A 16624-nucleotide genomic window follows, 5' to 3' on the forward strand; every position below is an offset into this window, starting at 1 on the left:
GGAAGAAGAAGAGGAGGAGGAAGAAGAAGAGGAGGAGGAAGAAGAAGAAGAAGAGGAGGAGGAAGAAGAAGAGGAGGACGAAGTTGTTCAAAATCCGCGTGATGACAGAAGAGGAAACAACAATACCAGAAGACCAGAAAAGTATCTGAAGAAATGGCAAAGATGTCCTTTGGATTAAAGCAGAGGTTAATAAGAGGAGCAGGAAGCAGAGAGGACACACCAAGCAGAGTGAAACCAAACATCACACCAGAATGCTATTCTCAACTTCAGAACATTCAAAGATAAAGAAGATAGCTTGAAAGAAACCTAAGGGGTAATTTTTTCACCCATAGAGGAGAAAAGAATAAAACACACATGAAACTTTTGTAAACCATGTGTCTCAGTTAGGGTTACTATGGCTGTGATGAAATATCATGACCAAAGCGACTCAGGGAGGAAAGGGTTTTTTGGCTTGACTTCCACAGCACATCTCATCATCAGAGGAAGTAAGGACTCAAGCAGGGCAGGATCCTGGGGGCAGGATCTGAAGCAGAGGCCATGGAGGAAGTGCTGCTTGCTGCTTTGTTTCTCATAGCTTGCTCAGACTGTTTTATTTATAGAACCCAGGACCACCAGCCCAGAGGTGGTACAAGCCACAGCAGGCTGGGCCCTCCCCCATCATTAAAAATGCCTTACAGCCTGATCTTATGGAGAAATTTTCTCAATTGAGGCTCCCTCCTCTCAAATGACTCTAGCCTATGTCATTTTGACATAAAATTAGCCAGTACACCATGAGAATAAGAAGACAGCAAGTAAAATATCTCAAGTTGAGAGGATGCTCCATCTTAAGTTATTCTTCAGAAATGAAGCGGACCAGAGAGAGATGGCTCGGTGGGTGAGCGACCTTGACACACAAACATGGTGACCTGAGTTTAAACCCCAGTAGCAAACAATTAAACAAGCAAAACAGGCATGGCCATCCACATGATTGCTATCCTGGCTACCCATGGCCACCCATTTGTCTGCAATCCTGGCATGAGGTGTGGGCAGGCAGAGACACAAGAATTGGGATTTCTGAGGCTTACTAGCCACCAACTAGCTTCAGACTCAGTGAGGGACCCTATCTCAAAGGAATATGTGAAGAGTAAGAGAGTAGGACACATTATGTCTTCCTTTGGTCTCTGCTGCATCCTCACACACATGTGTGCATATGCCATGTGCACAGAAACTCCTCTTTCATGCATGTACATACATACATACATACATACATACATCACATATTTATACACCCCACACCAAAAAAAACCCCAAAAATCAAAAAAAAAAAGAAGGGCATGATGACTCACACCTGTAATACCATCACTGTGGGAAGATGAGGCAGGAAAATTGCCACAGGTTTGAGATCAGCCCGGGCTATATACAGAGTGACTTCATAGCTACCCTGAGACACAGTGTGAGACTCTTATCCTTTAAAACCCTTTCTCATTCCATTCCCAACAACCACATGGTGGCTCACAACCATCTGTAATGAGATGTGGTGCCCTCTTCTGGCATGTAGGCATATATGCAGTCAGAACACTACATACATAATGAATACATCTTTTTTAAAAAAGTGTGAAGGAGAATGCACCAAGAAGACAGAACAAGAAAAGGATCGCCTCACTAATAAATGGTTGAGGAGATGGGGCATCCACACTGTAAAAAATGAAATTGGGCCTTTTACTCACACTACACACAAAAATCAACTCTAAGTGATACATATAAATAGCAGACCTGAAGCCAAAGCCTAGATGAAAACATAGTGGGAGGAGTTGTTATAACAGAGGCCTTGGCAATGGCATTTAACTATCACATCAAAGTTCAGTCTTCAAAAGCACAAACAAATTAATTGGAATACATCAAATGGAAGCAGCAGCCAGCAGAACACCAAGGCAGCTTTCAGATGAAGCAGCAGTTGTCAGCTAGTTATCTGTAAGGGGTTAATACAAGGATAAAGAACTCACTAATCATACACTGAGAGCCTGAAGACTGATGGTAGCAGCAGAACAGACAGCCTGATTATAAAATATGTCAAAAGTACCCAGTTACTGGATAGAAATTTCTCCAGATGACAGAAAAGATCATAAGATATGAGTGTGTGGAGGGGATCACTGATCTTCAGGGAAATGCAAATTAAAACCCGAAGAGATGTCTCCTCTCACCTGTTAGGGTGGCTCTTACCAAAACAAGAGGTAGGTGTGCTGGGTGACCAGAGAAACCATATATATAGTTGGTGGGAACACACGTTGGCACAGCCATTGTGGAAAGCAGTACGGGGCACCTAAGGAAGTTAAACATAGTGACGCCTCTTTGGGGAAGACACCCAGGGGAGTGACGTCACCACCTGGGCACAATATCTTCCCTCTCACTCTCACTACAGCATTATTTATAAGAATTCTAGATATAGGAGCAACTTAGGCAGCTGTCAATGGGTGAATGTTGCTTGTTTAAGTGTGATGGATTTACATATAATGTTACATAGAATACTAGTTAGCCTTCAAAAAGGGGATATATTGGGAAGAGACTCTCACTGGATAATTGCATTAAGAGAAATAAGCCAAACACAGGAAGAAAAACACTTCATGGTCTCATTTATATGGGGAATCTTAAAAAAGAAAAAAGGAGGTAAGGAGGAAGACGAAGATGGTGATGAAGGTATGGGGGGTGGTGAGGAACCTAAGTCAAAAATGATAGATCCACACATGGGAAGACTGGGTAAGTCTGGGTCTTTAATGTACAACTTGAGGGCTGTAGTTAATATAAGACTTTTTTCCTATTTGTACACAGAATGGTTAGCCTTGGAAGACTACTGGAGTGTTAATTTGATTTTCATTCATTTTACTATATATAAGAAGGTAAAAAAGTTTGTCAGACAGGAAGTAAAGGAATTTATTGTTAGTGGTAAGGTATTACCTGTCAGTTTCTGTTTGAAGAAGTATTAAAAGAATTTCTTAGGACAGCAGGTAAATAGCATAGTTCCAATCTACACAAAAAAGTAAAACAAAAGCGGCAGCAATGGAGAACTGTTTTACCTGATGACAGTTTGCTCAAAGTAACAATAACAATGATGCATTTGATTACATAAACTCGGACATGTTTATGTATGCTGTAAAACGGAGGATGTAATGTTGGAATGAGTACAGAAAGGAATTAGGATAATTTTGTTTTTATAAGGTATTTCATTACTCATGAAGTAGTACAGTGCTATCTGAAAGTGATTTGGGTTGGTTGTAAATAAAGTTTACAGGCTTTAGGGCAACCAATAAAAATGGTTAAAGAAAAAGTAAAACTGTCCACACATTGTGATGTTTTACACACACACACAGAGTAAACAAATATACGTTTTTAAGTCAGTTTGAGAATGTGAAATCTGATCACTTTTCTTACTTTTTAAAGTTTCATCAAAAGCACCAAAACCTAATCCAGCTATTAAAAATGGGAAAAAGTTAGATATGAACACTAAGTTGTTTTGGATAATTATGGCCCTCTTATGGTGACATAATAAGCTGTATGCTCCAGGTATTTGCTGAAGTCCATATTGGGTATGTGCTGTGTAGAACATGTCAGGACACAGACTGCATGACCTGCAACCACGCAACATTCAGAATCAACACTGTCTCAGGAGAGACAGCCTTAAAACTTAAGTCTATGGCAGGCACCTTCCGCCTAATTGAGTTCACGCTAATGACTTACCTGATAAAAACCCCTTTTTGTTTCTTGTTACAAAGTAAAATTAGTTTTATATCTTTTATTCATTTGTGTATAAGGAGATGCTATGTCAGGACGTGGAGGTCAGAGGACAGTTTGGGGCAGTTGGCTCTCTCCTTCTACCACCTCTGTTCTGGGGATTGAACATCTGGCAAATAACTTTACCTGTTGAACCACCTTGCTGGTCTCAAACAGGTTTTTTTAAATAACCATTTCAGCATGTGAATAGTAATTTTTCTTTGAAAGAATTTTATACCTCATCACAATGTTTATGTCCTTTTTTTCTTTTGTGAAATACATATCCAGGAAAATGTAAAAATTATATCTGTAGAGTTTAAGAAATGGAAAGTCACATATGTTCACCAGGGTGAAGAACCCACCACCCCTAGAAGCTTCCATGAGGCCTCCTCTCCCTCCCAGCTTCTCCCTTTTCAGTCAGCACCACCTAAAATTTTGCTAATCATTTTTTTAAACATTTTATGCTTGGACTTTGAAACAACATTCATTAGTTTTGTCTGTCCATTAACTTCTTTTTGTCTTTTTATTTAGGAAAATCTCAAAATTACAAAAAGTAGCAAAATAAAGCAATGAACCATGTCTGTATATACATGTGTATGTGTACATGTATATGTGTATAAGTGTATGTATGTGCTATTTGTGTACTGTGTGCATGTATGTGTACATGGATATATATACATGTGTTACTTGAATGTGTATGTGTGTGTATACATGTGTGTATCTACATGTGTATATGTGTATGTGTATATGTGGAGACCAAAAGTCAACAGTGTACATCTTTCTCCATAGCTCTCCACATTGGGAGAGTCTCTCACTGAACTTGGAGCTCACCGACTGACTAGACTGGCTGTCCAGCAGACCCTGGGAATCCTCCTTTCTCTATCTCCCAGTCTTGGGATGAAGGCATGAAACACCTGTTCCTGGCTTTTAATGGATTCTGCGGATCAGAATTTAGCTCCTCGTGTTTGTATAGCAAGCAATTTACCCCCAAGTTGTCTCTCCAGCCAAGAAACATGAACTGATGTGTAACTATGTGTATTCTTCATCTAGATGGCCAGTTGTTAGTGTGTTCTTTCTGTCTTAGTAGGTGGAGAGCGTCATGTGTGTAAATCATGTAAAAATGTACTAAGCGTTGGTCTTTAACTTTAATGAACAGGTTTGTGTTATGAATGCTATTTTATATCATTTCTCATTATTACAGATTTCTAGTACAAAAGCTGTAATTGTTCATTTTCCATTATTGCGTGTTAGTCTATGTATTTACACAGAATAGCTTGTTAATCCCCTTTTGTGAGAGTCATTTGGGTTAGCTTGATTTTTTTTTTCTATTATAAACATTGTCTTACACACTGTTGAGTGAGCCTGTCAGTCTATATCTCTTTTAGGTATGTGTAAAACCAGTGGTAGAAGGAGTCTGGGGTGGGTATCTCTGTTAGATATGTGTCTACCAGTAATAGAAGGAGTCTCGTGTGTATATCTCTGTTAGTATGTTCTACCAGGGTTAGGAGGAGTCTAGGGTGTATTTATCTGTCTCTCCCCACAGCAAGGTGACAGAGTTCCAGTGCTCTGAACCCTATCTGACACTTAACATTTTTAACTTAATACAATTAGGGATATGTGTGATGGTATCTCTGTTTATTAATTTATATTTTCATATCTTTAACCCACTCAGCTTTTATAGCTACTGAATCTTTGTGTTTTAGTAATAGATGATTCTGAAGAATCATTTCTAGTTAGGAATAATTGTATGTCAGAAAGAAACATTAGAATAACACAGAAGCACAGTATCAACTTACTTTAAAATAGTAAAATAAAAAAAAATCAAAGGCCCAGACAGTTCAGTGTTTTCAGGTATGCTGACAGGAACAGAGCAGGGAGAGCTCAAGTGAACAGACAGACTCCTGAATGGGGTCCTTCGGAGGTTGGGTTCATAGTTTCTTGTAAAACTAAAAGTCCTCATATAGTAAGATTCAGTTATTTGCTGCAGCACTTACGCCAATATAAATAGAAATAGCATCAGGAAAACCTGCCCCTAGGGGCTACTTCAGTCACAACTATCAAAACCCGGAAGCAACTGGGGCATCCGGTAAAGGAGCAATGAAACTGGAGCCTTCACACAAGGGGACACTATCCACCATGGAAAAAAGAAACACGATCAAGTCACCAAAAGACATAGAAAAAACCCCAATGTTTATCACCAGCATGAAAAAGGCCAGAATAATATGCTGTTCTAACTATGACACTGTGGAAAGTGATAAAAATGGCTGAAAGATCCGTGGCTGCCATTAATTAGAGGCAAAGGTGAACAGGATGAGCATAGAGGGTATTTTAGGGCTGTTGAGTTTCATGATGCTGTGATAGCAGTCAAATGTCACTGTGTACCTGGCCAGACACAGGAAACGTATAACCCAAGAGTGAGTCCTAATGAAAACCATGGATTCTGAGTGTTGATGTACCATTGTAGCTGGGTTCATCTGTCATAACAAACACTTTGCTCTAAAGAGATACTTCGAGGGACTGTACATGAATTGGAATAGGTCTTGGGAGACCTGTACCCTCAGCTCAATTTGAGGGAATCCTAAACTGCTTGAAACATAAAGACTAGGTTTTTTTGTTTTAGATTTTTGTTGTTTTCAAGACAGAGTGAGTTTCTCTGTGGAACTTTGGAGCCTGGCCTGGAACTCACAGAGATCCACCTGCCTCTGTCTCCCAAGTGCTGGGATTAAAAGTATGTGCCAATGCTGCCCAGCTAAGACTATATTTTAAGGCAGAGGGATAATAAACATAAGGTCTAGATTGTAACCATTCTATGCCATAGATGTGTAGGTCAGGAGAGGAGCTTAGGAGGGAACTCATTAAAATTCCAGTTTTCATGAGAAGATGTGTAGGGCTTATTTATTTACAAACAGGATGAGAATGTGGATTGGGTAGGGGGTGAGGATCAATCCAATTCTGTATACCCAAGACTCAATAAACATGTGTAGATATGATAGACACATTAGAAAAATACAGTTAGAGCAAAGAAGACGACTAGTAGTGAAGCCAACGGGTCACTGGATGGATGTAAAGGGGTTTTCTTGACAAACTCTGAGACTGTGACTTGTGGTGTATTCATGCAGTGTTAGCTAGACAGGAAACAATGAAGCCAGGAGCAGAGTTTGACCCAAAGCAAGAGACCAACTTTCTCCAAGTGTGTAGTTGATGCATCAAGCAGGACCCAGTTAAAGTAACTCGAGGAATTATCATTTCTCTAACAGAATCTTACCACGGAACATCGCAGGTCTCTGCATGGGCACCACCAGCCACTCAGCAGAACCAGGACAGATCATGGTGAGGCAGCAGGTGAGCTGCTAGTGGAGACTACACCTCCCAGTCCATTGTAGGCCCGGGTGGGTACTGCCACCCACCAAGATAAAGAGAGTCTGCCACAGGGTGCCCTTTCAACTGTTTTCACTGTGACAGCTAGAAAGGACACATCATCAAGAACCAAAGCTAGAGGTCCAGGGCTACTCAGCATGTGACTCTGAGTGGCTTCTTCATAGAGAAGGATGTTTAACAAGGGCATTTGTGCACCTGTGTAAGAATGTAGTGTACAGGTGGACCAGCATGCATTTGGGGGTTATCTGATACAATGAGTGCCACCCAAACCAAAGTAGCCTCCAGCACCCATGACAGTAAAGATGGAATGACATAGAAAAACTGTGAGCAGGTCCCAAGAGTAGAACAAATTCCTGAGATACCATGGTAGGAGGAGAGGGAAGCAGCCTCCACTGAACGCGTGTCTTCAACAACCAATGCTCCAGCCAAGTTCCAATTGCACTTGAATCCTGCTGTAAGGCTGTGTGGATCTTTAGTCATTAAATCCCATAGGTTCTGGCAACAGGCTTCCTAGGTAAACTCCTGACTCTGTGGCCAGAAAATTATATACCTAAAGTCAATGCTAGTTGGCATTATTTCTGTGTGCATGTGCATGTGCATGTACATGTGAATGTGAATGTGTGTGAGTGTGCATGTATGTGTGTGTGCTTGTGTGAGTTTGCATGTATGTGTGTGTGCATGTGTGAGTGTGCATGTATGTGTGTGTGCATGTGTGCACAGGCAGATCAGAGGCTAAGGTTGGGTGTCTTTCCAGTGTTCCACATTGGTTTCCATCCTGAGACAAGTTCTCTCACTGAATCTGGAGCTCACTAATTCATCTGGAATGACTAGCCCTGGGAATTCTCCTGCCTCTGCCTCCTTGGTGATGGGATGTCTGGCTCATATTACTGGACCCAGACTTTTTAAAAAACTGGGTACTGAGGACATGAACTTGGACTTAGGCTTTTATGGCCAGCACTCTACTAACGGAGCCTTGTCCCCAGACCTGGATGCCATTGTTTTTATGCTTGCCATTGCTCTGTTTACAATGCAACACTTTGCAAGTGATCTAGAAAAGTCACTGTCTGAGGAACATCCCAGAAAGGAGCCTCATTTCCCAAGTTTTCTCTGCTTGACTCCTAACCTCAGCACATGTATCCTGCACATGGGTCCAACACTGTCGCCCCTCCCCAGGTCTTTTCATGGCCACTGTTAGGCTGGCTCCATATAACGTGTGTGGAGCTCATAGTGATCCCATCCCCTTCTCACAGAGGAACGTCTGGAGCCTGACAGGGTTGAGCACTTCCAGCCTGAGACCCCAGCCCAGTGCTTTCTCCACTACACCATTGTGTCCCTCAGGGCAAAGCTCCGGCCAATGCCCAGTTCTCCATAGATGACAGAACCCTACCTAATGTGTCTGAAAGCCCTAGATGATCTGTGATCGCAGCTATTTTATCTTATTTGAAATTATTTCCCTAAGTTGTCTTTTGCATCAGTGACAGGGAACCAACCCAGGCGATCTCTTCTGACTACAGCTGATCCCATTAAATCTGAAAAGAGGCACTCTCTCTCCAACTTGCTGTTTTTTGTATTTCACCCAATAGACAAAAGCCAGACCAATACAATTCACAAAAGCCAACAATGACATCAACTAGGCTGAAATCTGTGCAGCAAAACCCAGGAGGACCAGAGAAGTAATAAAAGGCATTGGCCACTTATATTTATTAACTGTAGCTAAATCCAAATTAAATCAAAAGCATGCCTAGTTACCATGATAGGAAACATGGTCAAGGATAACTATTCCTGTTGCCCTGGTCAGCAGTTAAGTACAAAATAGGCATTCATCAAACATCTGCTAATGATTGACTTCATAAAATCCAAGTTCAGAAAAGCAAGGTTCCACTAAAAAGAATCACACACAGAGAGAAGCCTCACAAGGCTGGTATGGACTTTCTTCATCAGCAGATATATTGAGTAATACCAGCAATAATAAGATGGGAGTAGGGAACCAAGGAAAATGCATTCTGACCTTGTGTTGAGCAAAAATAGCATGGAATGATGTGTAAGATCCCTTGGCTTGAGCAACTACGATGGGTGGGACACAGGACCATTCCTGAAATGAGGAAGAGCAAGGCTAGGGAAGCAGCTCAGCGGGCACAGCACTTGCCTAGATAGTCTTGGGTGTGATCTACACCCAAGATCCCACAAAATCAGGTGTTGTCACACCTGAAATCTCAGAACTCAGGAGGCTGAGACAGGAGGACCAGTGGTGAAGGGTCATCATTGGTTAGATAGTGATTTCTAGGCTACCTTGACCTGCATGTCTCTAAAAATCAAAGAAAAGACAACTTAATACTCAATACTTACTTATATGCTGGATATTGTTCTAGGGGCCACACAATTCTCTCAACAACCCCATGCAGTATTAAAAATAACCCAGTCCGTATTAGAAATGAGACTGAATCCAAAGGTTAGGTAACCTGCCAGTTGCCATGCTACTATCGACTTCTCAGCAGTCAGTCAAACGTGAACAGTGTCTTCAGCCTTGCTTGCATATGCTGTGGGAAACAGGACACCTATAGTCCAATTCTGAGCTGTAGCAACTACACACAGTAACAGTTAACTACTAAATTCATCACAGGAAAATGTCAAGGCAGCACCTCAGAGGTAATTACTATGTCATCTCTTTTTCTCCATGTTCCTGAGTTTTACTGCTGATCTTAGTTTTAGAAAATTGGTCTAGGATTCGGCCATTTCTCAACACCTTTAATATTTTCATCCTAATCTAAGACATCGTTCATTCACCTGAATTTAGCAAAAGACTCCTAGATTCTTCGTTTCGTTCTTTCATTTTTTTTCCAAGGCAGGATTTCTCTATGTAGCCCTGGCTGTCCTGGAACCCACTCTATAGACCAGGCTGGCCTTGAACACAAAGACCCACTTGCCTCTGCCTCCCAAGTGCTATCCAGCTATTTCTATTCTTGATCAACTATAGATTATTCTAAAGTGTTTTATTTTTTATTTTTTTAGAAAGAGCCTATCCTACACTTCCTCAAAACTTCTGAACACATCCTCAGGGGCTGAGTGTCATTGACCCTCTGTCCCCATCCCCTTCCTTCCAGCTGGCTTCATTGTGTGGGACAATGTTGGTCTCTGCATCTTCTGCTTCCTCACTTCCCTTAGCTGTCAGGTCTTCCTTAGAGAGACCCTTGGATAGCATCCTGTGTGGTTTGCCCATCTGCGCATGTGTTCGAACACTCGGTCCCCAGATGGTGGCGCTGTACAGGAAGGTTGTGGAAACCTTAGGAGGAAGAACTGAAGGAAATGGGGTCACTGAGGCAGTGCCTTGAAGCGTTAGAGCCCACCCCCACTTCCTGCTACTTCCTGCTGAGTGCAGATGCTGTGTGATGAGCTAACTTCCTGCACCTTACCCAGGTCTGCCTGTTGCCATGTTTTCCCCACCGCCCCACCCTCTGGAACTGTGAACCAAAGTAGCCCCTTTCTTCCTTAAGCTGCTTTTGTTGGGGTATTTCATCACAGCCACAGAAAAGCAACCAAGACACATCTCCACTGACAATAACCCCTTCCCCTACTCCCCATCAGTCACCACTGCTGTGTCATTGCTCTTTGGAGACCATGACTTCACTTGAGAGTCTGTTGGGGCAATGTGTTTCCCCATTTATATTCTTTCTTACTCATAAAATGAGATCAGGTAACGGGCATGGTGGCACATCCCCATAATCCTAATGTTTAGGAGGCTAAGGCAAGAGAGTTGTTATAGGTTAAAAGCCAGCCTGGGCTATAGAATGGGTTCCAGGACAGCCTGAACTACCAAGTGAGACTCTATGAGAAAAATAAAGCAAGGAACTATAACAAAATGACCTGACCAGATGGCTCAGTGGCTAAAAGTGCTTGCCACGCAAGCCAGATGGCCCAAGTTCAATCCCTGGGACCCACTCTCTTAGGGTTACTGTTGCTGCCATGAAAACACCACAGCAGGAGAGTACTGACTCCTGAGTTGTCCTGTGACCTCCAGATGCATCCTGTCTGTATTCATTCATACACACACACACCACAAACATGCATCATACATACACACACTGTACATACAAAGAATTTAAGTTTTTTTTTGTTTTACAAGACAGTGTTTCTCTGTATTGTTTTGGAGGCTGTCGGTCCAGCCCGACCTGGAACTCACAGAGATCTGCCTACCTCTGCCTCCTGAGTGCTGGGATTAAAGGCGGGCGCCACCACCAAGAAGGAAAGGCAAAGCCACTCTTCAGGGACATCTTTAGGTGCATGAGACTCTCTCAGACACTTGAAAAGAACTGCCACTGAAGTAATCCAGGACAAAAAAGCTATGAAAGCCAGAACCCCTGGAAGAGGAGGTAGGATATAGACTACATGAAAGGTGCTTAAAGAGACGGGGGAAAGCACAGTGATCACACGGCCGTCATCACAGGACATAACTACTGGAACCCAAAGAATATAAAACAGAGTTTGAAAGCAAACATCAAAACGCCAACCCATGCAAAGGATGTCCACTGGAACTAGAGTCGGTTTGGTAAACATCCTGCTTTATATAGGGAGTTGAAAGCAAACAATTGGGTTCCCAGCGTGGAGCAAAGGCAGGAGATTTTTTTTTACAATTATCTAACACAGAGTGAGCAGTGTGGTGTGAGAACTGGCACAGGTCTAATAGAAAATCTGAGGATGAAATGTGGGAGGGGGGGTGAGTTTTGAAGAGGCTGTGGATAGGAATGCTTTAGATTGGGAAATACAAATTGTTGGGGCTGGAGAGACGGCTCGGCCATTAAAGGCTAGGCTCACAACCAAAATGTCAAGTAAATACAAATAGTTCTGAGGTTGTAAAATATATCAACAATGAAGGGGATATGCTGTACAGACTTCTTATTCAAGTCAACAAATGTCAGGAAAATAATTTAAGTGTCTTCTGTCAAAGGAAAAATTTTATAGTGAGACCATTAGAAACAAATGTGAAGAATGTTTACAATGAGACAGGGTAAACAGAAAGAGCAGGAAAATGATGACGACACGAGAGGAAACAGATTCCCCCACCCTGGAGCCTGGTGCAAATTCTTGCCAGCAATGAAGGAAGAATCCCACCAAGTTAAATACTGCTTCCAGCCTTACTCTCTCCAGAGACACCAGCCTGCCATTCCTGGGAAATCAAGGTTTCCAGATACAACTTAAAAGCCACTAAATGCTGTCTGCAGACAGCGTTAAGACAGTAGTTGTGACTCTTTTGAGGAACACTCTACAATTCCATCTTAGAGAAGTCCATTCCCACTCTCTGGATGATGCTTTTATTGCTGACAAGCTCCTTTCTTCCTATAAAACCCTAACTTTACTTCATATGTGCTGGTCCTGAAATTATTTCTGGTACTGAAGCCACAAGTCCATATTTGGCCTGAGTCAGGGTCCCTAAAAGGCTAAGAAAGTCCCCAGGCTGTCAAGGTGATAGAATGGTGTCTCTTTCACCCTCACTGCTGACAGAAACTGTTTCTAGATTCTTACCTAAAACACTACTGATGGATATATTTAAGTAAGAAGAAAATTAAAACCAGTCAGAGAAAAAAATTGGAACACAGGAAACAGTAGAAAAAGAATTTGAAAGCATAATGATAAATCTAAGAACTAGTTGGGACAACCTTAGAGCTAATTGGGAAAATTAAAATTTATGGTGTCTTATAAAGAAAGCATAGCTAGAGTTCTTAGCATTACCAACAAAAGACAGGAGAAATCAGTTAGGGAAAACAACTTTGGGGTTTGTATATTATTTAAGGGATGTCTAGATGCTAAGATTAAACCACGATGTCACAGGAGAGACAGTCCAAAGGCAACATGCTAAAAAACAAACCAAAAACATCTTGTCTTTGGAAGAAATTCTCAAGGAGGAAGCAGTCAAGTATAGACCAAACATGAAAAGCAGGAATGTATCAGAATATATGAAGTATTTTAATGAACCTGTAGAAACCACCAATCCCAGCAGACAAACAGGCAATGGTTATGAGCATTAAGTTCACAGTAGAGAATAATATAAACAGCTAGTAGGCACAGATAGGTCCCGTTCCTGCCGGTTATGAAAGAAATGTGTTATAATACACTAGGTTCTAGGAGTACCTATGCTGAGCCAAATCAGCCATCATGTAAGGTACTCTCCCAAGTCCAGCCTGAGCTGAAGAAACACAACCCAGCCATGCAAGAGCTCAGGAGAAAGGCCTCACCAGTAACCAGGTGGCCCAGCCACTCCCAGCCCAGGTGTTAGTTAGCACACAACTGAAAAAGATCTCAGTGGTGGCCAGGTGATAGAGGCGCACGCCTTTAATCCCAGAACTCGGGAGGCAGAGGCAGGTGGATCTCTGTGAGTTCGAGGCCAGTCTGGTCTACAGAGTGATTTCCAGGACAGCTTCCAAAACAATACAGAGAAACCCTGTCTTGAAAAAAAAAAAAGATCTCAGTGGCTACAGCCTTGGCTGCCAGCTGACCAAGACCCCACACAGACTCTAGCCAGCCACCAGCCACAGAACCATAAGAAATACCTGTTTCTTTAGGCCACTGGGTTTTGAAATGAATGTTCTACACTGGGTTCTACAAATGTAGGTAACTGGTACATAAAGAACCCAAGTCTGGTTTTGAGGTGCTGAGTTTCAAGCATCCACACATCATGGAGTGGGGGTGTCCCAGAGGCAGGAGGCAGCTGCGGTACTGGAGCTTAGTGAGTCATCGTTTGTAGGAGTATGGTTAGCTGCCCAGGTCTAACAGTCCCTGGAAATTCAAACCCAGTTAGCACAGCCCTGAACCTAAGGAACTCGCAATGTGCTGGGGTGAAACACCTGGACCTTACGTGATATGATGCAGGTGGGTGGGGGAGATGTCGATCAGGATTGAGGCGGTGCAATGCTTCAAAGCAATGGTTCTCAACCTGTGGGTTGCGACCCCCTTGGGGGGTTCCAATATCAGATATTTGCACTATGATTTATAACAGTAGCAAACAGTTATGAAGTAGCAATGAAATAGTCTTAAAGTTTGGGGGGACATCATAACATGAGGAACTATATTAAAGGTTGAGAACCACTGCTTTAAAGGGGGAACTGATGGGGATTCAGAAATCCCATTTCCATAACGTAGTTGCCCCTGAGTATCATCAAACACAGGTGCTCACTGAAGGAATAAAGACCCAGGCAATTGGGGATACGGAGGGGCAGTTATGAGTTCTTGACTTGAAACCAAGAGCTAAGCAAACCGTTTTGCCTTGGCAACATCTCCATTTGGGTAATTTATGTGTTAATCTCAGAAGGTCACAGGCAAGATTCTACATATTACTTCAAATCTGATTCAACAAAATAAATTAAAACAAAAGTCAAAACACAGCATGTGAATTAATTCATTTTTTCGAAGGTCACACTTGATAAGCACACACTCGCATGCAGGCTACTGTCTATACGGAAAGACTGTGCTTTGGATCCTGACTCCAGTACTAGCCTCTAAAGATCACCTGCTACTCCCATCTTATGGATTCTAACGCCTGCCACTCCCATCTTAAGGATGCTAACGCCGAAAATTACAAAGGACTCTGAGTCAAAGTAGAAAAGCAGCAGGATTTGCACTCAAGTTATTACCTTCCTTTTCAGTACCACCCCTGCTTTCCAGAAGATTCTGCAGAGATGGGTAAATGCTGCACACATCTTCAGGGCTGGGGAAAGCCCCTGGGAAGCTGATGAGGCAGGTGGGAAAGTGGGAGCTGAAAGAGTTCCAAGGCCCTCTTTGATGGTGGGGGTTTGAGCTATTGTGTGCAAAGGGATGTTTGCTGTATGAGTAGCTCTAGCCAGGTTTTGCATGTTTAATGACGTCCAGGTGATGCTGATGTGGTCTAGTCTAGATATTATCTTTGATAATCACGATTCTGCATCTCTTTGTGTCCTCCATCATCAATGTACGTGCAATCCATGAAAGTAACCTGAGCCCCACCTACAGATGAGGAAGAGCCTGTGGGGTCCACAGGCAGCAATGTAGTGCTGCGTTCACCAGGGGAGATGTGGGAAGAAAAGAGACCTTGCGTTTTGTCATTACTGGTGCTGGAGTTTGGACTGGAGACAACTTTCCACCTTACAGAACACTTAGCACCATTTGGAGATAGCTTTGATTTTACAGCTGAGATGGGAGACAATCGAGGCATCCAGTGCACAGAAACAAATGGCGATGCTCAAGCTCCCACAGAACAGTTGCATGGGACAGTTTCCTGCATCACCAGCATCTTTGGTTAGCATCGTTCTGCACAAAGGCCAATGACTGATAAATGATTCAGGCTGAGAAACCTGAACATATTGAGCACAGCGGCTTCCTCCAGAGAACAGAGTGTGCTCGGGGTGGGAATGAGATGTAAGAAATCAGTTCACACAAAACTAGAAGGTCCTAAATCTACAAATTGGAAATGGCAACTAGAACTGAAGTTCAGCCTCCAGTACAGAGGCAATCTGCAAGGGGAGCTCTTTTATCTTTGGGGGAAACCTCTGGCTTTTTCTTAGAGCACCCCTGACTGACTAAAGCCTGCCACCACCATATCCTGAATTAAAAATTAAATATTAGTAACTTCTGGAGATTATCATAACAATCATCTAATTTGCAAAAACAAAAAGCTATGAGGCAGAGTTTACACTTATTTAAAGATGGAGGGAGTAAAACATGGAGATGTTAAAGACTCCGTGCTAGGTGTCCAACTTCAGGACATCTAATCTCCATTTTGAAGACTTACCTTGTGCGGCTGCAGTATGGAAATTGCCCTGTTGTTTTATGTCTTCTCACCCAACGATGGCTGCAGTTTTTACCAGTTTTCATCTCAGATGCTGGGGTGCAGAGATGCAGGACAGGGTACCCAGAGCTACATAAACAGCTTACAAAATAAAGATCCGGGATATGGAGTAGAGTGGAGTGGCTTGGCTCCCGGGTTCATACCCTAACCTGCCGCCCTCACACTGGAGTCAATTTACCTCTCACCAGCTGGCCTCACCCCGGAAAGAGTGAGTCAACTCATCTGAAAGGTCTGGTGGGTGTTTTTGTTTAACTTAGAAGGTTCTAGGTACAGCTGAGACTGGTCTGCTTTGCTAATTGAAGTTTCACTGGAACACAGCCTTACCTGATCATTTATGAACCAGCTACAGCTGCAAATACACCACAGAGGCACACTTGGGTGGTTGCAGAATTAAACTGTTTATTGTGTAGCTCTTTCCAGAAACAGCCAACTTTTCCCTTCTCCATTGCCCTGTAAGTGTAGTCCTCCGGTCAGCATCACCAGCATCTTCAGAGAGCAAACAGAGATACAGACTCCCCAGTGTAGACCCTGAACTAGAATCTGCAATTTAACAGAATCTCCAGGTGGTGGAGAAGCACGGCAAGGTTTGAGGAGTCCTGCCCTATGACCATGTAGCTACTGCCACACTCTCTAACCTTAATAATGGTTTTATTGCATTTATTTATTTATTTTTGTGTGCATGCACATGTG

At 42.6% G+C, this 16624-nt stretch overlaps 1 protein-coding gene across 5 annotated transcripts in view; it reads right to left on the minus strand.

Annotated features, from left to right (window-relative positions):
- The window catches only part of Col6a6 (collagen type VI alpha 6 chain), a 114940-nt gene extending 98832 nt beyond the window's left edge, over positions 1–16108 (minus strand). For 2 of the 5 annotated variants that reach the window (XR_002383816.2, XM_021229948.2), the window contains exon 1: positions 15878–16108. The gene's annotated coding sequence lies outside the window, so the exon portion shown is untranslated. The remainder of the gene's footprint in view (positions 1–15877) is intronic. The other 3 variants (XM_040739622.1, XM_040739621.1, XM_040739623.1) reach the window with 2 other exon arrangements.
- Positions 16109–16624: the final 516 nt, after the last annotated feature.

Source organism: Mesocricetus auratus, unplaced genomic scaffold (genome assembly GCF_017639785.1).
Source record: "Mesocricetus auratus isolate SY011 unplaced genomic scaffold, BCM_Maur_2.0 Super-Scaffold_100691, whole genome shotgun sequence".
Taxonomy (NCBI): domain Eukaryota; kingdom Metazoa; phylum Chordata; class Mammalia; order Rodentia; family Cricetidae; genus Mesocricetus; species Mesocricetus auratus.